The sequence below is a fragment of the Tenrec ecaudatus genome, chromosome 17, assembly GCF_050624435.1.
Source record: "Tenrec ecaudatus isolate mTenEca1 chromosome 17, mTenEca1.hap1, whole genome shotgun sequence".
Classification (NCBI taxonomy): Eukaryota; Metazoa; Chordata; class Mammalia; order Afrosoricida; family Tenrecidae; genus Tenrec; species Tenrec ecaudatus.
Genome location: NC_134546.1, coordinates 62,802,662 through 62,825,794, shown reverse-complemented (window position 1 = coordinate 62,825,794; position 23,133 = coordinate 62,802,662). Strand labels below are relative to the sequence as shown.

The 23,133-nt window shown below is 45.9% G+C and overlaps 1 protein-coding gene across 1 annotated transcript in view; it reads left to right on the top strand.

The window, feature by feature from the left end:
* Positions 1-16,705: 16,705 nt before the first annotated feature.
* Positions 16,706-23,133, top strand: part of IQCH (IQ motif containing H) — a 208,742-nt gene continuing 202,314 nt past the window's right edge. The window contains exon 1 of the mRNA XM_075535753.1: positions 16,706-16,823. The gene's annotated coding sequence lies outside the window, so the exon portion shown is untranslated. The remainder of the gene's footprint in view (positions 16,824-23,133) is intronic.

Sequence of the window (23,133 nt, the reverse complement as noted above, 5' to 3'; positions counted from 1 at the left end):
TAATGAAATAGAGTAAATTAGCTGAGTATCTTAAGTCCACTCTAATGGTCTAAACTTTGACTTTTCTGTAACAGATGCACATTGAGAAGTATTTAACTGTTGTAAACCAACATGTGTTAACGACTCCTATTCCTAACGAGAGCTTGTATTCTCCTCAGGCTTCTAAATGGTAAGTAAAATAGCCATTTTAGAGCTCAAAGTAAGTTCTATAAAAAATAAATTTCCTCACTCAGGTGAGAGGACCCAAACGGCAACATTCTTTTGGCTTGCTTCCCATCTGCTCTGCTAATGTCTGCGGACGTTTTGCATAAGACGTTAACGGCAGAATTAGGGCCCAAGTGCAGTTTGTTCGGGGTTGCTTCTAGCAATGCTAATGCTTTACACTGTGGCAATTATTTCAGGGTCTCAGGCTCGAAGTTACTTTTTTGTTTGCTTTTACTTCTCAAAAGGGAGAGTTTGCTATCAGTTTACACAATTCAGCTCACACAGTGCTTAGTCTTCAGAATGTGCTCTAGGCTCTGCGGTCAAGATGATTTGGGCAACCGGTGTAAACAAACAACATAAGACAAAAGTAGTAAAATGTGCCCAAAATATCCTCCCTGTAATACAGTAAAACCTTCGCAAGCCAAAATGGATGCAAGGCGATAACCCGACAGAGACAGAACACGCAGATATTTTACAATAAAATGAGCAAGAGGAAAATGGTCAGACTGTCTCCTCAAAAACAGGAAACCTCAGTGACCTGGAAACCATGGCATTTCATCCAGTTCCAGCTCTCACAGGTCTTGCTCCTTGTCACAGCTGGTTTACTGAAATTGTTGTTGAGTACAGAGAAGTGACCTTGCCTTGCCTTGAATCTTATAAGAGAAAGGCCGCAGGACTTCGAGTGAATGTTGATAAAAGCTTATGTACCAAACCGAATTCCCTGCCATAGAGTCCTGTTGTTTTCTTCTCTCATGGTTTGTCCAGCCTCTCTTATCTAGGTGCGCCTGCACAGATAGTAATATGTGCATACAATTGTGGATGGCTCTGACAGCACCAAGCAAAGTCTGCCTGGACCTCTTTACAGACATAAGCCCCTGTCTCTCCAGCACCTATCTCCTCCTTACACTACACTCCTAATCCCTAGAAGGCACCTGTACTTACTTCTGTGGAGCAAATTACCCAACATGTACTGACTTAGAACAATACACTTTTATAATCGCACAGTTTCTGTGGGTCAGGAATCCAGGCATGGCTCAGCCAAGTGCCTCTGGCTCAAGAGCTTTCCAGTCTCCAATCTGAGTGCTGGCTGGGACAGTCTCATACACAAGTTTGCCTGGGGAAGAGAAGCTCACACGGTACTGGCAAGCCTTGAGTTCTTCCCATAAGGTCCTCTCTTAAAAACTCATTGCTTCTGAGTCCATGCCAGAGCCACCGTGTAGCACAGGGTAGGCCTGCCCCATGTGGGTTTCTGAGACTTTCGTGTTTTACAGGGGAGGACAGCTCCGTCTTCCCCTCACAGTTTTCTCTTAAGCTGCCTAAGTATCTTCAGACCAAGGCAGCTTGCTAGTGATCCAAGAGAGACCCGAGTGTGAAAGAGAGCACCCCAGTCAGAAAACAATTTTCTAACCTAATCTCAGCAATGCTATCCCATTACTTCTGCTGTATTGTGTACATTAGAAGTAAGTGACTAGGGTCAACCCACAAGGAGAGGACTACACAAGGGCATGGGTACCCGGGGATGGAGACCCTTGGGGATGATTTTGGAGGCTGTTCAGCCCAATGCTCTTCTGCTTATCTTCATGGTCCAGCCCAGGCCCACGTTTAAGCCATCTTCAAGCCATTTCTGAATGTGCATAGCTCTCACTATCTATACAACTGCTTTCTTATGCCTCACTGACTGCTTTATATCAGCAGTTCCTTAAGGCCAGGGATCAAGTTTCATACTTTCCGGTAGTCCCAGTTTACTGTAGGGCTTTTCACGGGATAGGGCTTCTATAATTGTTTGCCTTAGGTCATATTGCTTATCCCTTCTGTGTACAGTAGATGGCGAAGAGTTATCTACAGTGTATCAGTTGATCCTTAAAGCGGCCCTGCCATAGCTTTGATAAGTGTTATCTCATTTTGTGAATGTTTTAAAATGGATAGGGGTTGAAGGACTTGGCCAAGGTCTTGAACCCTGTGGCGTAGCCACTCCACGTTGGAATGCTAACTTCCACATCAGCAGAGTGAAGCTGCCCACCACTCTGTGAGGGAAAGATTAGACTTTCTGTTCCCCCAAAGAGTTATAGTTTCCCAAACCTACAAGGGCAGTTCTAGCCTAGCCTGCCCTCCAGGACTGCTATGGATTGACTCAATGACCTTGAGGGACCAAGATGGGGTATAAGGAGCCAATCTAGACCCAAACTCCCAGCTCCCAGGGTTCTTTTCACCTACTGAAATATTTTCACATGCATGAGAATAATTAAAGTCAACAGATCAGGCACATGACATATCATAATGGCCTTTTTCTCCAACGGGCTCCTGGTGCTTTCACATTGTTCCCAAGTTCCGTTGGTGATGGGGAGTAGTGTGGATCCTCTTATCCCCACTTTGGCCAGGAGTCCTCTCCACTGTCAAAGCATGCTTCTTCCTCTGTCATTGCTGGCTTTCCTGCTCACGCTATTTTTTTTTTTAAAGCTTACCTCAGCGGACTCCTGTTGTACTTGTCCTTTTGTGTTTGGCTTACTTCACTTAGCATGATTTCCGCCAGTTCTTCCCATGCAGCGATGCACTTCGCACGTTCATCACTGCATTTTAGTGATGTGTAGTACTCCATTGTGTGTATGTACCACAGCTTTTTAATCCACTCATCAGTTGATGGAAATTTAGGTTGTTTCCAACTCCTTGCAATTCACACTGTTCTTCATGACTATACCCTGCTGATTGACACCAGGAGGGTGGCTGCCATCTGCACCAGCACATTGAGAACTACGCAGAACTCTTCCTTGATACTCTGTTGGGATGACATGTGAGAAAACAAACAAACAAATAAGAAAAAAAGCAAATAAACAATCACGAGAAGTCGTGAGAGCAAAAGAAGAGGTTTCTGTGAAATTAAGGGTACCTTTCCCCCCTCAATTATTGATGCACCCTGAGACCTGTCTGTTCTGGATTTTTCAAATACTGTACACAAATCCAAATCACATAGAGAATGATATCCTAATTGCAAACAGGAGCTCGGTGACATAGTAGTTATGAGTTGGCTGCTAACCACAAGGTCAGCAGTTCAAACCCACTAGTGACTCCTTGGGAGAAACATGAGGCTATCTGCTCCTATAGAGATTTTCAGCCTGGGAAACCCAGAGGGACAGGTCTGCTCTGTTCTGTAGGGTCTCTTCGAGCTGGATTCGCAGAGAGAGGTGAAACACAAGTAACAAGATGTTAACATTTGGTAATTTAGGTGAGAGGTAGTTGAATGCTCTCTGTTCTTTCCAATTTTTATGTGGGATTGAATTAAATATTTTTTAAAGAAAAAAGTTTTTAATGTGCTACAACCATCTAAAACATAATTTGTTTGGAGCAAAAGAGAAAAGAGAAACCAAAGGCGCAAAGAAGAAACAAGCCTCATTATGGGAGCCTGTTATAGGGTAGATCATAGGTCCCCAAACTTACTTGGTCTGCCACCCCTTTTCAGAAAAAAATATTCATCACCCCTTAGCAATAGAAAATTGTAATACTATAGTCCATAATCCATGATGAAGTATAGTTATCAGCTTTTACAGCCTCCTCCCCCCCCCAGATCACTCCAGGACCCCCCAGGTGGTATCTCCCACTTTGGGCAACACTGGTCTGTACGAACCATGGACTCATCTACTTTGAGACCAGAAGAATTAGATGGCACTCAGCTACTGCTGTCTGCCATTGTGAGCAGAGCCACAATACACGGGTCCTGATAAGTGGGAGAAAATGGGGAACAGAACTTTGAATTATTAAAAAAAACATCAGATTTCCTGGGTTGGTGGAGACTGCCAAGACTATGGCCCTGAGATACTCTTTAAGCCTGAGGTCACCTGATGGCTAAATGGCAGATTGGCTTACAAAATAAAAAAAATCACAGCCCCTATGATTACTGTGCTGTCTTTAAAAAATCATCCATAAAGTACAAAACTGTCAATCATGTCTTTAAAATAAAAATGAGACTATCAGGTGGAAGAAAAACTGCATTAAAGGAAATGGAACAGCCTAATAAGAAATAATGAGAATTGTGAAGAATGTAACCAACATCTCTGAACAATTGGTGAAGAAATGATGAACCAAACAATCCAAAAAAATCATAAAATAAAGAGAAGCCACAAAGTGGAAGGAACACTTATAATAGAGATAGCACAAAATGACTAGTATAATTCAATAGAACAAGCTCTTGCCAAAGAATAGAAGATGAACAAACTTGGCACAGACACAAAAACCCCCAACATCAACCGAAGAATATTGAAAGTGCCCTGGACTGCCAAGAGACCCAACGGCTCTGTCTCGGAGGAAGTACACCAGAGCGCCCCCTGGAGGCAGACAAGCAAGACTTCATCTCAGCTACTGTGGACACGTGGCTAGGATCGGCCAGTCCCTGGAGAAGGACATCGTGCTTGGTAAAATGGAGGGGCAACCAAAACAAAGGTGGCCCTCGACGAGATGGTGGACACAGTGGCTGCATGGATGGGCTCAAACGTCAGAACAATGGCCGGGGGTGGGGGTGGGAGGGGCGGCCAGGACCAGGCAGTGTCTCCTTCTGTTCCACACAGGAGTGGACTGGATGGCACCACACAACCCCAGAAGAGAGAGAACGAAAAAGAAGTGCCTGTTAGCCTTTGAGTGCAAGGGACAGGCAGTTTTGTACTTGTATTGCTTCCTTTTGGAAGGCTGAAATTATGTCAGAATTAAACGTGAAACTTATGAAACAAAAGCAGTGAGAGGAATACAAATCAGAATCGTGGTTGGCTAGGGAAGGTAGAGATTGACTAGAAACGGTCGCGGTTGGATTTTCTGGGAGTAATAGACTGCTGTTATCATTACACTATATAGTCCAGAGTTTTGCATTTCACTTTATGTAAATTTTCTCTCCGTTTTGAAAAAAGGGCAAAACAAGCACAAGCAAAGCGCGGGGAAGAAACGGTCCAAACACCCATGAGAAATGTGGCCGAGGCAACAACGACTCACCCCACCACGTCCCCGTCCTGGGCACTTGGGGAGAAAGGCTTTGTTTCTCAGCCTCCCCAAAAGTTTACCTGGGGGTCCCATGCCCATAGACATTCTCGCCTATGGAATTCCACGCGGGTGGGAGGAGTGTCAGCTACTTCCAGACCTGACACTTAAACTATTCCTGGCACATCCTTCAACCACTGTGTGGTCAACTGGGAGGAAGTAACTCCTGGTCTTGCTCCAGGAAGAAGCTCCTGCAGCCACTCTGAAGGACTCAGTATACTATAACACGAGGGGGAGATATGGCATGAGTTTATTAAAATGTTAACATGTGCACAACTGTCGGTTAACATCCCAAAAGTTTACTGCGAATAAGTGACATGCTCCATGTGTGGCAGTCCCATCTACAACTTTTGTTAGTAAAGTACACATGTCCTGACACACTACGAGACTCTAAATTCTGAGTCCCAGATTAAGGATGGCGGGTTGGGCTAGGGCTCGTTTGAACAGGACTTTATTGCAGTTCAAAGCAGTAGCTTTACATTCGAAAATGGAAAGAAAACATTTTCAAGAAATGCAGTGCTAGGTCCTTGCTCCCTCCCATCCTCCACCCCCCAGCCCCCAAACCAAATGAGGGACTCCGGCAGTGAAGACAGACAGCTGGATGGGAAGCAAGTGCCACTGGGAGCTTCAGTGCTTTCCCATCCTCACCTGCCTCACAGCGTTTCTATGACAACAAGCATAAATGAGAAGCTCAGCTCCTTCTCCAAGCAAGAGTTTCTTAACACGAACGCGCATCCTGTAACCAGATGTCCAATACTGTGTCCAATGGTTGAGAAACCCATCCGTGTTGGCAAAACAAGGCAACTTTCTAAGAACAGTGAAATCTTTTGTGAATCTGACGCCGTTCTTTAAGACCGGGAGGAGACCCACAGAATAACATGTGTGGTTAGGGCTCTTTCTGCAGAGTGATCTTCAGATGAGCTACCCCCCAATAATGGGGGATTTGCTTTATTTCCACAGCCAGAGACCTAACCTCACAGCCTTCGAGTCGGCACTGACTTATAACGATCCCATAGGGCACAGTAGACCTGCCCTATGGGTTTCTGAGACTAACTCTTTACAAAAGTAGAAGGCTACATCTTTTTCCCTCGGAGCAGCTGGTGGTTTTGAACTGTTGACCTTGCCATTAGCAGCCCAACTTGTAACCAGTGCGCCTTCAGTACTCCTAGAGAGACAAATGCACAGAGTCAAATGAGACCCCGTTCCCATCAGAGAAAATGTCACTGGTGTTCACCACACCCTGCTTTCAGCGCTGGCTCTGCTTCCTTGTTCATGACTCCAGACTTTCTCAGCCTCACAGAGAAGTTACCTTCCTAAGAACACATGCCCTGACTTCCCCGTCCTCCGAGTCTGCGAGGCTGCTTAGTAACCTACGAAAGTATAAAATGATAACATTTAATTAAGACTTGTTTTGTTTAATGCTTCCCTTCTCTGTTAAGATGTAGGTTTCATAAAAGGAGTCACCTCATTTTTGTTTTGTTTGATTATTAGATTTTTTATCAAGCTCTGCTAGCATCAGCGCACAGCCTGGTCCACAGCAGCTGCTCAATAGAAACGTAGTGAATTGTTGGCACTTAAATCCGCCAATGGAGATGCCCCAACTAACGACCAGGCAGTTCTGCTTATTAATTCTGTAGTTGAAGCCATGTATGTTTCAGCAAGGAGAATTCAGAAGCATATTAATAGAATAATGAACAAAAACCAAGAGGGGACCATTTCATGCATATAAGAATGTCTGCTAAGAGAAATCGTAGTGATATAATTCACCTTATTAGTAAGTTAAAGGAGAAAAAACATGTAGTTTAATTCCATCAATGGCTAATAGACATTTGGTAAAATTCAACATCCATTGAAGAATTATAAAATAATCAGCAACTTTCCCAAGGTTGAAACAGCTAAAAGGTGGTGGAGCTAGGATTCAAACCCAGTGCACGTACTCGTCAGGTTGTAGAGACCTATGAATCACTCGCTCACCGCTATCAAGCTGGTCCTAATTCATAGTGGCTCTCTATAGTGCTTCAAGGACTGGAAATCCAGGACATAAATCTTTATGGGAGCAGAAAGCTCGTCTGTCTACTGAGGAGCAATGAGTAATTTTGACCTGAATTTATGGTTGCAGCCAAACATGTAACCCAGCCTTGTCCCAGGGCTCCTTGCTTACCTAGAATGCATGGTATGAAAGCCTTCCCATCAAGAAACAGCAAGTTATTTCATGGCTACTTTACAGGACTCAATGGGAACTTTATCTGATACTGTTACACTTATCTTAGTCACACTAAATGTGCTATGGATTGAAATAATCAGATATACTCTTTGAAAAGTATGCAAATAGGAAGAAGAATAAAAAATATTAAGGTCTCATCCAAGGTGTAGTCCAAATTCACAAGTTAAAAAAACAACCACCAAATAATCATATCCCCACCCTACTGGAAAAGATTTAGAGTAAGGGGAATTTGGAGTCATGGTGGGAATGTCATTGCTATACCAATTTTGGAACTATGTTCACCAGGATTTAGTAAAATTCAAGGTGTGTATACTGTTGACCCACCAGTTTTACTGCTTAGAGCAACATTATACAATGGAATGTTCGGTAGTGATAGAAATGTTCTATATCTATCTGTACAGGAGCTACTGAGCATTGAAATATGACTAAGCAATCTGACTAAGAAAGTGAATGTTAATTTAACTCCATCTTAGTTTATTTAGCATGCATGGTAGTGGCTACCAAATTGGACAGCAAAGCTTAGACAAATTCATGCACACGTGTGCCACACATATATGATTGTTTGCAGTAGCATTGTTTTTAAGAACAAAAAAGGAAACAACCCAAATATCTGTCTCTTGTAGAATGGAATTTTTTTTCAGTTTTTGTTTTTTACATCATTTTATTATGGTCTCATAGAACTCTTACCACAATCCATACATACATCAATTGTGTAAAGCACATTTGTACATTCATTGCCCTCATCATTCTCAAAACCTTTGCTCTCCACTTAAGCCCTTGGCATCAGCTCCTCATTTTTTCCCCTCCCTCCCTGTTCCCTTCTCTCTCATGAACCCTTGATAATTTATAAATTATTATTTTGTCATATCTTACATTGTCCTACATTTACCTTCACCCACTTTTCTGTTGTCCACCCCCCAGGAAGGAGGTTATATGTAGATCCTTGTAATCAGTTCCCCCTTTCCACCCTACCTTCCCTCCACCCTCCCAGTATTGCCACTCTCATCACTGGTCCTGAAGGGATCATCCGCCCTAGATTCCCTGTGTTTCCAGTTCCGATCTCTACCAGTGTACATCCTCTGGTCTAGCCAGATTTGTAAGGTGGAATTGTGATCATGATAGTGAGGGGGGCGGGGGAAGCATTTAGAAACTAGAGGAAAGTTGTATGTTTCATCGTTGCTACACTGCACCCTGACTGGCTCATCTCGTCCCCATGAGCCTTCCGTAAGGGGATGTCCAATTGTCTACAGATGAGCTTTGGGTCTGTATTCCGCACTTCCCCTCATTCACAATGATAAGATTTTTTGTTCTGATGATGCCTGATGCCTCATCCCTTCAACATCTCGTGATCTCACAGGCTGGTGTGCTTCTTCCATGTGGGCTTTGTGGCTTCTGAGCTAGATGGCCGCTTGTTTACCTTCAAGTCTTTAAGACCCCAGATGCTATCTCTTTAGATAGCCGGGCACCATCATCTTTCTTCACCACATTTGCTTATGCACTTGCTTTGTCTTCAGTGATTGTGTCGGGAAGGTAAGCATCATGGAGTGCCAGTTTAATAGAACAAAGTATTCTTGCATTGAGGGAGTGCTTGAGTGCAGGCCCAATGCCCATCTGCTACCTTAATACTAAATCTATAAATATATGCACATAGATATATTTCCCCATCCTCATATATAAATATATTTACATATGTACATGCCTGTATTTAGACCTCTATAAATGCCCTTTACCTTCTAGCTCTTTCTTCTATTTCCTTTGACTTTCCTCTTGTCCCACTATCATGTTCTGCCTTCATTAGGGTTTCAGTAATTCCTCTCGGTTACATTACCCTTGATTATGCCCTACCAGGCCTCCTACACCCTCCTCACCACTGATTTGGATCACTTGTTGCCTTGCTCCTGGATTTGTTAGCATCACTACCTTTCCCCCCACCTCCTCCTCTCCCACGTCCCCCCGGAACTGTAGGTCCCGTTGTTTTCTCCTCCAGATTGTTCATCCAGCCTATCTTATTTAGACAGACCTGCAGAGATAATAACACACACTAAAACAAGACAGAGCAAAACCAAGCAACAAAATACAACCAAACAACAACAACAAGCCAATGACCAAAAAAAAACCCCAACCCAAAGCAAAACACAACTACAAGAAAGAAAAGCTTGGAACCAGTTCAAGGACTGTTCGTTGGCCTTTAGGAGTGTTTTCCAGTTAAGTCTGATGGGGCGCTAAGCCCTGTCCCCAAAGTCTATTTTTTTAAAACATTTTATTAGGGGCTCATACAGCTCTTAGCACAATCCATACATATACATACATCAATTGTATCAAGCACATCTGTACATTCTTTGCCCTAATCTTTTTTTTTTCACATTTTATTAGGGGCTCATACAACTCTCATCACAATCCATACATATACATACATCAATTGTATAAAGCACATCCGTACATTCTTTTCCCTAATCATTTTCAAAGCATTTGCTCTCCACTTAAGCCCTTTGCATCAGGTCCTCTTTTTTTTTTTCACCTCCCTTCCCGCTTCCCCCTCCCTAATGAGTCCTTGATAATTTATAGATTGTTGTTTTGTCATATCTTTCCCTATCCGGAGTCTCCCTTCCCCCCCTTCTCTGCCGTCCGTCCCCCAGGGAGGAGGTCACATGTGGATCCTTGTAATCAGTTCCCCCTTTCCAACCCACTCACCCTCTACTCTCCCATCATCGCCCTCACACCCCTTGTCCTGAAGGTATCGTCCACCCTGGATTCCCTGTGCCTCCAGCCCCCATATGCACCAGTGTACAGCCTCTGTCCTATCCAGGCCTGCAAGGTAGAATTCGGATCATGGTAGTTGGGGGGAGGAAGCATCCAGGATCTGGGGAAAGCTGTGTTCTTCATCGGTACTACCTTGCACCCTAATTAACCCATCTCCTCTCCTAAACCCCTCTATGAGGGGATCTCCAGTGGCCGACACTTGGGCCCTGGGTCTCCATTCTGCCCTTCCCCCTTCATTCACTATGGTATATATATATACATATACTTATATGGTCCCTTTGGCACCTCGTGATCATACCGAAAGTCTATTTTTAGTATTCCTTGGGGACTCCATTCCCCTAGCTGTTCTGTTGCTCTGTTCCCCTTGCTGTTCTGTTGCACGCCCTTAGTGTTTTGCCTCAGTGTGGTGGGATCAGATCGGGCGGAATTCCCACACTGTGTCTCCAGTGAATATTTTTCAGTTTTATTGGCCCATAATTTACATATCATACAATCAACCATTCAATCATGTCAAGAATTGTACACTCATTACCATATCAGTTTTTGAACATTCCCCACCGTGGTTGAATCGCCTTTAATATGAGTTGTGCAAACACAGTCAGTTCTAGCATTCTCTCCTCCTCCTGAAATCCCCCTTCCCTCCCTATCCTCCACTCCACACCCCTGCACCCTCTATCAACCCTTGTATCAGCTATTATCTCTATTCATCCACTCCTCCTGTGGGTCACAAACTGAGAAACCCCAAAAGAAACCATAAAAACCAAACTCAAAATAAGGGGGTAAGGATGAAATAATAATAATGTAAAGACCAAAACGCAAGTAATGAGTAAGACAGAAAAGGCCTCATCAACATTCCAAAGGAAGAAATTTGTCATGGAACAAGTCAAAGATACTGGCAACTCAGGTCTGGTCTATAGGGAGGTCATTTGGCCAAGTGTTGAGTTTGATTCAGCATATTCTAATCACAGTGGCCTCTGCCCGGCAGCAAGGCTGTTTGAGACGTTTGTCTGTTCCCAGAGCGGGTCTGCCAGCAGCTCGGTCTGACCAGATACTCTACAGGTGGATGTTGGGCTCCCACTGTCCTCCAGTAGCCTTCTACCAATTGGGTGTTCATAATTTTAGCTCTGATACTTTCCCTTGGCCATATTTGAATTTTTTATCATCTTTGGATCATGCAAGCTTGTGTGCTGCTTCTGTGTGGACTTAGTTGACTCCTCACCTAGATGGCTGCTTATTTGAGTACAAGCCTTTAAGACCCCAGACACTATTCCGATGGGTAACCGGGCACCATGTACTTTCTTCACCAAACTTTGCTGTAGCTCCCTTCTCTCCAGCGATCTTTCATGAGGTGAGTATTGAGCAGGGCATGTTATCAGAACTAACTGTCCTTGAATTAGAGCTAGGCTTTATCGGCTTTTCCATGGGGTTTGAACATCTCAGGTTGACTTTGGCGGTCGTAATATGACAACATCACAACCCTGTAATACACGACTCCACCAAGCGAACAGAACACACCTGTCCAAAAGGAAAGAGGGAAAAGAGAGAAAACAAAAACTCCCCACAGCAAGCTACAAGCAGCGAAGCAAACCCAGAGAAGCACAGAAGTCCAGCACTGTCACCCTCCCCACTGGGGTGTAAGTCGATTGCACCATCACCTCATCAATGTTCCCAATACCCAGCACTCCAGACGCTGTTGGTGTGAGGAGTCTATGCTAGCACACTTCCCCCTTGAGCTGCAGCCCACGAGCTTTTGCTACACAGTTCGATCTCTCATTGATTGGGCTCTGTTGACCCTAAGTATATGGATTGATGCCAGTGGGGGCCTGCCTGGACCACCTCCCCCAAGTGTAGATCCCTGCTCAACGGATCCCAGCCTGTCGCATCACTGCAGGGTGGCCACTGAGGCACTACTATGGTGATCCTGGGTCCCTTTCCACTGGACACCCACCGAGCTGGGGGTTCCCTCCAAGGTCCAATGACCGCTACTCCCGCAATCCTGGGGCAGCCATTCTCTGCTTCCTCCCCCACCAAGTACCCCACCCTCAGTCCAAGGGTGCCGGCAGCTTCGAGATAGGGTTCCATTCACTCAGCGGGGTCTCTCTATTAAGTCCTTCTGGGGTAGAGCCTCTGCTGGAAAAGGACATGTGGTCTGTTCAAGTAAGCTGGGAGTCCGGGGCGGCTCCTCCTGGAAAGAGCTTGTCTTGGAAACTCACAGAGGTAGCTCTGCCCTGCCCTACACAGTCATGGGGAGTTGGAATTGTCCTGTAGGGTGACTGTGAGTCAGAATCACCTCTGTAGCAGCTGCTTTGTGTATGCGACTGTATCAGTGCCTATGAGCAGGTTTCACACAGCATAGATAGATGATTCTCATGAAGGCAATGCTAAGTGGAAGACTAATGACACGAAAGAGTACACATTTAAACTTCAAACTGAACTGGAGAGCAAGCAAACAAAATTACCTGGTTGACGGAGCCCTGGGGCACAGTGCTTACTCTCTGGGCTGCTCACCTCATGGACCAGCCGTTTGAAAGCACCTGGGGACAAAGATGGGCTTTCTAGTTCCGCAAAGAGTTACAGGCTCAGGAAGTCACAGGGGCAGCTCTCCCCTGTCCTATAAGGTCACTGAATCTGAGTGTGCTTGATGGCAGTGAGTTTGGGCTGGCTGGCTGGCTGGTTGGCTGGCTGGCTTGGCTGGCTGGCTGAATGGATGGATGGATGGATGGATGGATGGATGGATGGATGGATGGATGGATGGATGGAGACGAGCCCTTGTGACCAAGTGAGTGACAAGTCTGGCTGCTGGCCACCAGGCCATCATCAGTTTGAATGCACCAGCACCTCCCAGGGAGAAAACGTGAGACTTTCCGAACCCACAGAGGAGGTCACTACAAGGCAGATGTGCAGTGAGGGCTTTTTGCTTGCTTGTTGGTTTGTTTGTTTTTAAAGGGATGGATAAACTGAGAAATTATTTTCACACAAGCTAACCAATAAGGTAACTCTGGCAGAGAAGGAGAGTTTGTTTCAGAGAAAGGAACTTGGCGAGGAGACTTGTGGAATGTTGAATAGGTTTTATTTCTTGAGGATTAGTTACAAAGATCAGAACTTTATTATTCAAAAGATGGACCACTTCCTTACCCACTGGTCACGATTGTAGAAGGAAAATCGGCGGCGCTAGGTAAGTATTCGCACCGTAGGAGGTATGTCGGTGATGACGTTGTTCGTTTGTTCTGAAACTCAAACCAACTCAGACTCAGTGTCATCGAGTCGATGCCGGCCCATAGCATCCCTACAGGACAGGGGAGAACTGTCCCTGTGGGCTTCCAACACTGTAACTCTGTACAGGAATAGGACGCCCATCTTCCCCCCCGAGGAGCAGCTGGTGGTTTCAAACCACTGACTTTGCAGTTAGCAGCCCAGTGCGTACATACTGCTAAATGAAGGTAAAATATTACCCATCGTTTCCAGGCACCAACTACATCTCGGGTTCCAGTCACTTGCTTAAGCAGTCTAGAGAGTTAAGCTGCCCTGGCTCGCTTTTGCCGCGGGCTTTATTAGCAATCCAAAACCAGGCTTGTGGAGACGAGCAGGTGGCAGCTTCAGATGTGACACTCTCCTCCTTTTATAAAAGTTACTTAAGTATTTTGACCTCTTTTAAGGCCACACTGGTGGGTTATGGTGACATAAGGTCATTATTCTGTCATCTGCATTTATGATAGGTTCAACAGTCCAATTCTTTTATATTTTCTAATATTAAAAAATACAGCAATTTCCAGATGAGGAATTTTGACAGGCGTGTTGCAGACATGGTATGTTTTTTCTACAACATCTGATCTTCCTGGTGCTACATTTGTACCATCTGCTCCCGAAAAGAAAAAAATGAAATTCCTCAAATGTGCGTTTCACTGAGGGGTTGCCAGAAAGATGGTTTATGTCCCACCCGCTCCCGCTCTCAGACCCGTGCCTACACATGCACAGCCACCGACTTCTCTCCACACATTGTCACACACTCACACAGGCCCGCACACACACAGACACGTGAATCCCTTGGCACTCACACACAGGGCGTTTGCCTCTTCTGCAAAAGAGACTTGAAAACTTGTTTGAAGCTTGCAGAATATGTGGTTTATCCTGACATACGCTGGCTAGGGTGTCCATTTTCCAGCCGAAAGGGGTCACCATGGGAACAACAACATAAACAATGATTTGGAAATCGCTCAGTGTGCCAACTTTGAAATTACGTGATTTTTTGCAAATATTTAGAGCATGAGATATTTACAAAATTCAACATCTTGTGTATACAGTTTGCTCTGCGAATATTTAAATCACGCTTTTACAATTTCACCATCCAAATGGACACAATACAACGGTTCTCTCGTTGTACTTGCAAGGACAGTACTGCACAGTAGTCTTAAGAGTGGTTGTATCTGAGGGGCTGGGGCAGCGCTGGCTCTGCCTCCTGGTCATCCGCGAACACCAGAGCAGCACCCTGCGCCGGCTCTTTTGTTGACCTCACGACCGTGGCTGTCTTTTAGCCCGGTTTTGCAGCCACTGTGTCACTCCATCGCATGGACCCTAACTCTACCAAGCATGATAGCCTTCTCCAGGCTGCACCTCAGGGGAACTTCTTTATTCAACAGGGTGCCTTTCGACAGGGGCTGGTCCCTGGTGAGAATAGAGATGCTTTTATTGTCTTCAGAAAGGTCTCATTTGTTTCCAGAATACATGAACGACTTTTTTTCTCTTCCTGCTTCAACTTTTATTTTAAGCTTAGTTTACTCCAGAGCTGTAAGGCTTGGCTTGGCTTCTCTAGTTCCTTCGGGCGATCTTTTTCCTTCTGTACAACCTCTTCTTCTGGTTTAGAAACAACTTGTTCCTTTTCAGTAAGGATCATTCAATGTGGCAGGGGTGGGGGCGGTGTGTGTGTGGGGGCTCGTGTAGGGGCTGATCCGACCATGAGCTCTGTAAGTCTGGCGGCGTGTCTTGGGGGCTTCGTTCACCTGGGTGTGCTCAACGACCAGAGGATCCACATCTAAACCCTTTGGACCACTGACCCCACTGTTTGGCCCAGGCACGCCTACCCACTCCGTCCCTGCCACGTCAGAAGGGCACGCACTGCTGCTTCAAAGTGGCGTCTTCCAAATCTCTGGTGGCTTTCTGGATATGCATGCCCTTGGTGACCTGGGAAGTTTCATGCGTGTTCTTAAAATTGACCTGAAGATTCGACTCTCTTGATTTGCATGATTTTGTGGGGTTTTCTGGGTCCAGTGAGCAGTGAACCATTTGGGCAGATCACCACAGGCCACTACAAGAAGAGAGCTACCTCCACAACAAATCAAAGCTATCCTTAAACGTTAGCTCGGCTCGCTGATAGACAGTGAAAGGAAGACACGGTCCACGAGAAGCTCAGCCAGGACATTAGACACATGATAACTTGGTGAATGCACACACATTGCAGTCATGTGAGAAATACACACGTGGACAAGCCAGTGTTGGTTTCTTCTGTCAAGCCAGCCCTAACTCATGGCAACCCTTGCACAAAGGAATGAAATGCTGCCCAGTCCTGGATTATCCCCTCGATTGGTGATCCAAATGTTGTCATCTGGAGTTCTCGGTGACCGATTTTCAGAATTGCCAAGCCTTTTTCCCCTAACCCATCTTGGTTTGGAAACTGCCGAGACCTCTTCCTGGCAACACATAAGCCACCAGAGACTGATGGGTAGTAGGTAGGAATGAGGTGCACTGGCTGGGAATCAAACCTAGGTCTCCCACCCAGAAGGAGTGAATTGTACCACTGAACCACCAATGACTCACACAAGTCACTAGACTGTGATATTTGGTTATTTTATAAAAGTTTGCATCATAGTAGACTCAAAGGATTAAGTTCTCGGTGGTTGAGTTTCATTGATCCTAATTCTGTTGAACATCTTAAAGAACGGACCTGCTCCCAAATCAAGTGTTTTATGACGTTAATATTTAGACATATATTAGTTATTACAATGTAATTTGGTTTTAGCATTGTTCTGTGGAACTGTCCACTGCCTCATAGGAAAGACACGTAGGACGTCGTGGCAATCATCTGAAACAACAGAGGTTTAGCTAATCGAAGTCTGAACTGCTTAGAGACCATCGTTTTGAACATACTGAATTTGATTTGATTAAACAAAATAGAGCATTACGCATTTTTCTTTACTAAGAAATGTTTTATAGTGTAGTAATGCCATCAGTTGTTAGTCATATAAACACAGCCAGAGAGACAGAGCTTTTTATTCATGCTGTAACAATCTTTATCAGATTTGGAAGTTCTTATGCTTAATAAAATAGCTGCAGTTTTATAGTGGGGAAAAAACTGCTAAAGACCAGCCTAATTTATTGTAATTACCAATAGAATATTTCCTGTAAAGTGTAATCTTAACTAGGAAGCATTGTTTTAAAATTACAATCTGAGAAGGAGCCTTTAAGAATAGCAAATTTGTATCTTGAATCCTGTTTCATTTTACTTAGGTTGTTTCCAGACTTCCTTGATCAGAAGGCCTTCATTTTCCCTCTGCATTCTGGGGATAAACTTTGGCTGCCCCAAAACCAGCACAGTTCGATTCCACAGACGTTCCGGAGAGCAAAGGTAGGCCTACAGAGATCCAGAAGGACACGAGGGGAATGTGGGATCGCCAGGGTGGAGGGGAAGAAGAGCAAGCGATGCCTGCTCACTGAGCTCAGGTTTCTTTTGTGGTGGGAGGAATGGCCCAAATGTTTCAGAATCAGATTGTGGTGTTGGCTACACAACTCTGAAGGCACTCCAAAGTACTGAACAGGATACTTTTGAAAAGTGAATTTTATGGTGTGCGAATTCTAACTCAATGATGCTGTTAACATGCTTTTCTTAACGAGTGAAGGTAAGAAATTTGGAAGGTTTTGTTCCCTCTAAATTAGAAACCGTATTGGGATAGATAGGTCTCTTTCTCTAATTTCCTGTGATGATTGGGGCCTGGCCAGTCAGCACAAACCCTGCAACAAAATGATCAAAAATGAGACAGAGTCGCAAGCCTTCATCTTTTGAGCACAACCCAAGGGGGGCTTTGCCAATGGCGAAGAACAGCTCACGAGGTTCCCCAGCCTCCCCGCCGCGGAAGGTTCGGTCAAAGTGATTCTGGTTCTTTCTCTGACTTCCCAAAGGTAATAAATAATAGTGCCCCTGTTTTAGGTACCAGGTCCTGCTCTCAGTTCCTTGGGGGATGTTAATTTACTTAACCTTCAGGAGGAAATGCTGTCGTCTTCATTTTACTATTGAAGCTGAGCTGCCTCGATGTGAAGTTGCCCCAGCGTCAGGATTGTGCACCCCAAATGGACGAGCGCACTGCTCTTCACCACCGTGGGGGACAGTGAGATAGAGTTTACACTTCACAAAATTCCTCCTTTGAGCATGTTCCGCTCAGTGGTGTGTAGGACATTCCTGGGGCGTGTCTCCATCATGAGGTCACCGTCCTGTGTCTGTCGTTAGATCTAGTTGTATAGGCCTCTTTCTCTTTCCCTCATCGCACTTGCCACCGGTATGTAATCAGGTAGGGAGTAGTGTTATTATTATTTAATGTCTGTCTTCCCCTTAGATTGTAAACATCATGAAGGCATTGCTCATTGCCAGGGGACCCTCGATCAATATTTGCCGAGTGAGTAAATGAAGCCACCCCAGTGTCCTCTATGGGTGTGCTCATTCCCCTGGGAAATGTCCATCCAGATTCTTCTGTGCTCCCAGCGCAGCCCGTTCCTCTCTGTGGTGTGGCACTTTTTAACTGAGGTCATTCAGCCACTCTTGGTGGACTCTTTGCTGTGTGCAAGGACAGTTAGAGGCATGCTGGCATGGCCAAGACCAATTGGATCCCTGCTTGCCTAGAGCAAACATTCTAGTGGGAGAGACAGACACATGACAAGAATACACCAGAGAGCTATGATAGAGACTGTGGATGCCCTTAACTAGTTACTCAAGGTAACACTTGGAGTGGATTACACATTGGGCTGTTACAATTAATATGGCCCTTGTAGCATCGCTTATAGGAATCCTGGTGTTGCAGCGGGTTAGGTGTTGGGCTGCTAAGTGCAAAGTCAGCAGTTCAAACCCACCAGCCACTCTGAGGGAGAAAGATGAACTCTTCTGCTGTGTGAAGAGTTACAGTCTCAGAAACCCACAGGGCCAGTCCTCCCCTGTGTCACAGGATCTTCATAAACTGGAAGTGACTCAATGGCAATGAGTGATATTTTGGTTTTTGAGAGCATCCCTTATATGATGCATGATAAATTCTGGCCTCTATGCCTGTATAGTCCCATTTTGCAGGGGTGTGTTAATCCGGGTAGACTACAGAAACAAATCCATATAAACTCATATGCGTATAAGAGAGAGTTTTATATAAAGGGTAATTGTACATTAAGAAAGTATCCCATCCCAGTACGGTCCAAGCCCATAAGTCCGAAATTCGCCCATATGTCCGATACCAAGCTATAAAGTTCTCTTCAGACTCATGAAACACATGCAATGACGTTGAGTGTAGGACAATCACAGGCCAGCGGGTAGAAAGTCTGTGGATCCCACGGCACTGTAAGCATCTCAGCGCTGGCTGGGGTCTCCACACGGCTCCTCCAGTTCCCAGGCCATAGGGTCTATCAGTGTAGTGCCATGGGTCTTGTCAGTAGAAAGTCTCCAAGTGTGTGAGCCCAGAGAGTGTCTCCCGGCTCCAAGGAGGAAATCCAGGCATTCCAGAATTCTCAGAAGGTCATGCCCACACAGAGAGGCCTCATTGGCTATGATCCGATTGGCAGACTAGACTCCACCACTTCCCTCTTAATCCTCTCCAGTCCCAAATTGACACCAGATTACGTAATTACCACAAGGGGGTTCTCTGCTGTGCTAACAGACAGAATAAGTTTCAACCTTAGTAGAGCGTGTGAACCAAGTCACACCCTGCAAACCCAAAGTGGAAGTCGAGAGTCCTGGGAAGACGAGCTGGTGTGGGCACAGTGAGGAAAGGTGGAGGGTGGACGCACGTCAGACCCCTGCCTCCTGGTAATGGGGAAGCCCGAGGGGGTCAGAGAAGGCCTCCTCACAGTTGTGTTCACAGATGGTGAGTTTGAATGCACCAGATGCTTTAAGGGAGAAAGGGGAGGCTGCCTGCTCCTATAGAGACTGACAGTCTTGAAAATGCTTTATCAATTGATGGTTGGCGTTCACTCGTTCATCAAGGCAATGAAGTAAACTATTTGCAGTTTCCGCTCTCTTGTAAAAGGTATCTCAACAACCTCTCTGCTATCGTGTTGACTCTGACTCATAGTCACCCTATAGGACAGGCTTAAACAGCCCGTGTGGGGTTCTGAGACTGTAACTCTTTGTGGGAGCAGAAGGTTCCCCCCCCATCTGCCCGCTCCTGGAGCTGGAAGTGGTTTCAAACTGCTGACCTTGTGGTTAGCAGACCAATGCGTAACCACTACACCATCAAGGCTCCTTGTAGAATGTATAGTTGCTATTCTTGTTCCAGCAAAAATTAAATAAAAACATAGAGTTAATTTGCTCAAAAGGGTTTAGATGCGTGCTAAATGATGATAAAGATAAGGCGTCCTGCGTGCTAAGCACAAGCTCGAGTTCTTTAGACGCTGTCAGCCTGCGTGTGCTTCCTTTGGAGGGGGGCGTGGGCGGGGTCCCACTCTGGCTTCACCTCCAAGCCCGCATCCGTCCTGTGTCTGGCACACAGCACGGCCTACTTCTGTGCTGTAAAGTCGGTGGGAAACGGCACTGGCTTGCCCACTGTCCCACATGTCCAGCACAGCCATGTAGAAGCTCACACCGCCGACTAGGTATGCCGCCCAACTGGGGCAGTGCCACTTCTCCTTGCCCACTGCCAACCTTTTCAACCAGGTAAGCCCCAGGAGCTTCTTTGACTCTCTTTCCCCCCTAAGAGGATGCTTTTGGAATTCCATTGCACATCAAAAAGCTTAAATGAGTGGCTTGGTTGTAATTAAGGATTGTAGTTTTGTTTGGGGTTTTTTTTGGATCATAGTTTTAAAATGGTTGTTAAGTTTCTTTTACATTTGAAAAAGCTCACTCATAAGCATTGTTTTAAAAAGAAAATCTCCATTCATCTTTCGCTTTTTTCATGTGTTTTTGAAAAGAAAAAAGTTAGCGGTACGAGTTTGAAAGCACCAGCCCCCGCACAGAAGAAAAATGGGGATTCTTCTCTGGTAAAGATTGCCAGCTAGGAAACCCGCAGGGGCCGTTCTACCCTGTCCCAGGGAGTTGCCATGAGTCGCCATGACTCGGTGGCATTGACTTTGACTTTGGAGTAGACGGACTTGAAATATAAAACCTGACGTATTCTTGTGTTGCTGTCTGTTGGGTGCAGGCGAGTCCACTGGTGTCCCCTGGGACAGAGACGAGCTGCCCACAGAGTATTCAGAGCATTGCGGCTCTCGAACCATCGGGGGCCCTTCTGGTACGTGCCTGTGGCTCTGACATAAAACGGAATCAGAAACATTAAACTATTATCCAGGTCACGGTGAATCCTGTTTCAATTGCTGGGAGGGGCGGGTCTGGGAAGTGTGTGCCCCGGGAAGCCGATCATCACATCTTTCTCCCTAAGGTATCGGTTAACCAGTGGGGAGCCCTGGAGCTGGGGTGGCTCTTAGAACTGACCAATGAGACAAGAAGGCCAGTCGTCAGATGTGACTGTTTTTGGGGGGGGCAGTGTGTCTGGGACTGGGCAGTTCCCTTTGGCACAGTGCCCTCCAAGGAGGGCCTCAGCTCTGCAGCACCTGGCATGCCTGGCATTAGGGGTGAGTGCCGCAGGCTTGAATGAGCAATCTGGGCAGCACACTGCACCGGGGTCCCCTCTTCCCCGTTCCCACCGACGACGACTGTTTGTATCCTGTTTGTTATTTTAATCGTTTTATCAGGGGCTCATACAACTCTTATCACAATCCATACATACATCAATGGTGTAAAGCACATGTGTACATGTATCCTGTTTGGGTTCATCCCAAGGATTCGGCACTCTCTGTTTCCCCACATCTGACTCGGCTTGGGGAATAAATCTTGTAGGAAACTCACCTAAAATTATCTCATGTGAACCATCTATTTCCTGCCCAAACCCTAACACCCCATGTAATCAATTAATGGCCAGGTCTAAATCGTTTAGGTGAAAAACCAAATCCCTTTCCCCCAAATTTGTATGATTTCATATAGCAATGGGCTCAACGAGAAACATTACTTCTGTGCCACTTCTGTCCCCAGAATAGAGCCAAACTCTTAGGATTATCCTTGCGTCCCCCACCCACCCCGCCCTTTATCCTCAGGTTTGCTCCATCTCTCTGAATCTCTCGCTATGCAGGCATCTTCAGTGGATGTTACCTTTACTGTTCATCTAAGCACTTCAGTGTGGAAAGTGTTCTTGGGGTTTTCTTTTCTGACTGCCCGTGCTGGCAGCTGGTGAGACATTGATTCCGTTTATCCACAATGCTTGGAGCCAGATCAACCTCCGTCCCTCTACAGGGCTCTGGGAGGCAGAGATGCCCAATCCAAGAATGATTTCTTTCCCCTGGAACTTCAGGCAGTGAAAAATGGGGGGAGTCAGGCTTCTTGGAGGCACTGCGGCCCCTAGTGGGCGGGTGCCGGTGGTGTTAAGCTTTCCGCACAGAGTGGAACTTTCTGGATTTGGGACAGGCTGTGGGAGTGGGGCGTGGCGTGAGTGGCCTAGCTGCACTTTCTGCAGAGCGGTCCATCTCAAAATGGCCTGCGCGTCCGCGGCATGTCTTCAGAGAACACACCGAGTCGTTATTCACACCCACACCAGTTCCATGCAGGGGACACACGGTCTGGGCCATCACGGTCTCCATCTGCGAGCTACCTCTCCTTCAGCTTGGGCGTCGATCTACCTTGTGCGTTGGATAGAGCTCAGAATAGCTTTCGGGGAAGGGGAAGAATGACGCTAATCCAACAAATGTGATGCAGACCTGACGGCAGTTCCCAGAGAAGGTGTAAAATTGGAAAGACGTACGTGGCTTTCCCAAATAGCACAATACCTGACACAGGGTGCTCACCTCCTACTGTCGGCTGTTATTATTAGCCTAAATCTAAAAAGCGCTTAGAATCCCAGATGTGGAAGGATCACTACAGTTAGCTAATCCATCCTAGTCCCTGATGCCCAAGGCCCTTCAGCCTCATCGTCCGCAAGTCGTCATAGCTCCATTTTAGACACTAATTGTGACAGTGAGCTCTCACTAGAGGTAGCTAGTTTCACTCTGTATTTTTCAGACCCTCAAGCTTTGAGAGCCATTGTTAGGGCATCATTGGACAGTTGTAGTCAGAGGAGGGAACTTCTGTACTTGTGTTAGGTCCTAGAACTAGGAGGTAGTCTGCCCAGACTATCTGTTCCCATGTGCCTGCCTGCCTCTCGAGAAGATTCTCTGGGACGTTCCCCTACCTGAAGATTCTTAAAGCTATACAGGCTCTTAGATCTGATTCAGCGCCCTTGTTTTATAGAGCGGGAAAGCCTGGCCCTGATGTGGTAGGTAACATGCACACAGTCTATTAGATCGTTATTTCAGAGTGAGACTGGAGCCCTGCCTGGCCCAGTGACCGTGTGACTCCCCCAAGGTCCCCCCAATGTTTCCCATGTTCGTCTCTCCTAGCCCGTACTCTGAAGGCTTTCCTTCAGTCCGGCTCCATCCAGATTACCCCCTGGGCCCCTTGGGCTTTAGGCACACGTGCTCACACGAGTCAAGAAAAGGGGTAGAAATCAAAACCACCGAAGATAAGGAAGCAGGAAGGAGAAAAAGTTTATGATGATCTTCTTGTGTCTGATGATTTTCAAAACAGAAATTCCTAAAGAGTTTAGATCAAAGGAGCTCCTTGGAAGGAGGATGTTCTGGGTGTGTTTATGGGGCAGGGGCAACGA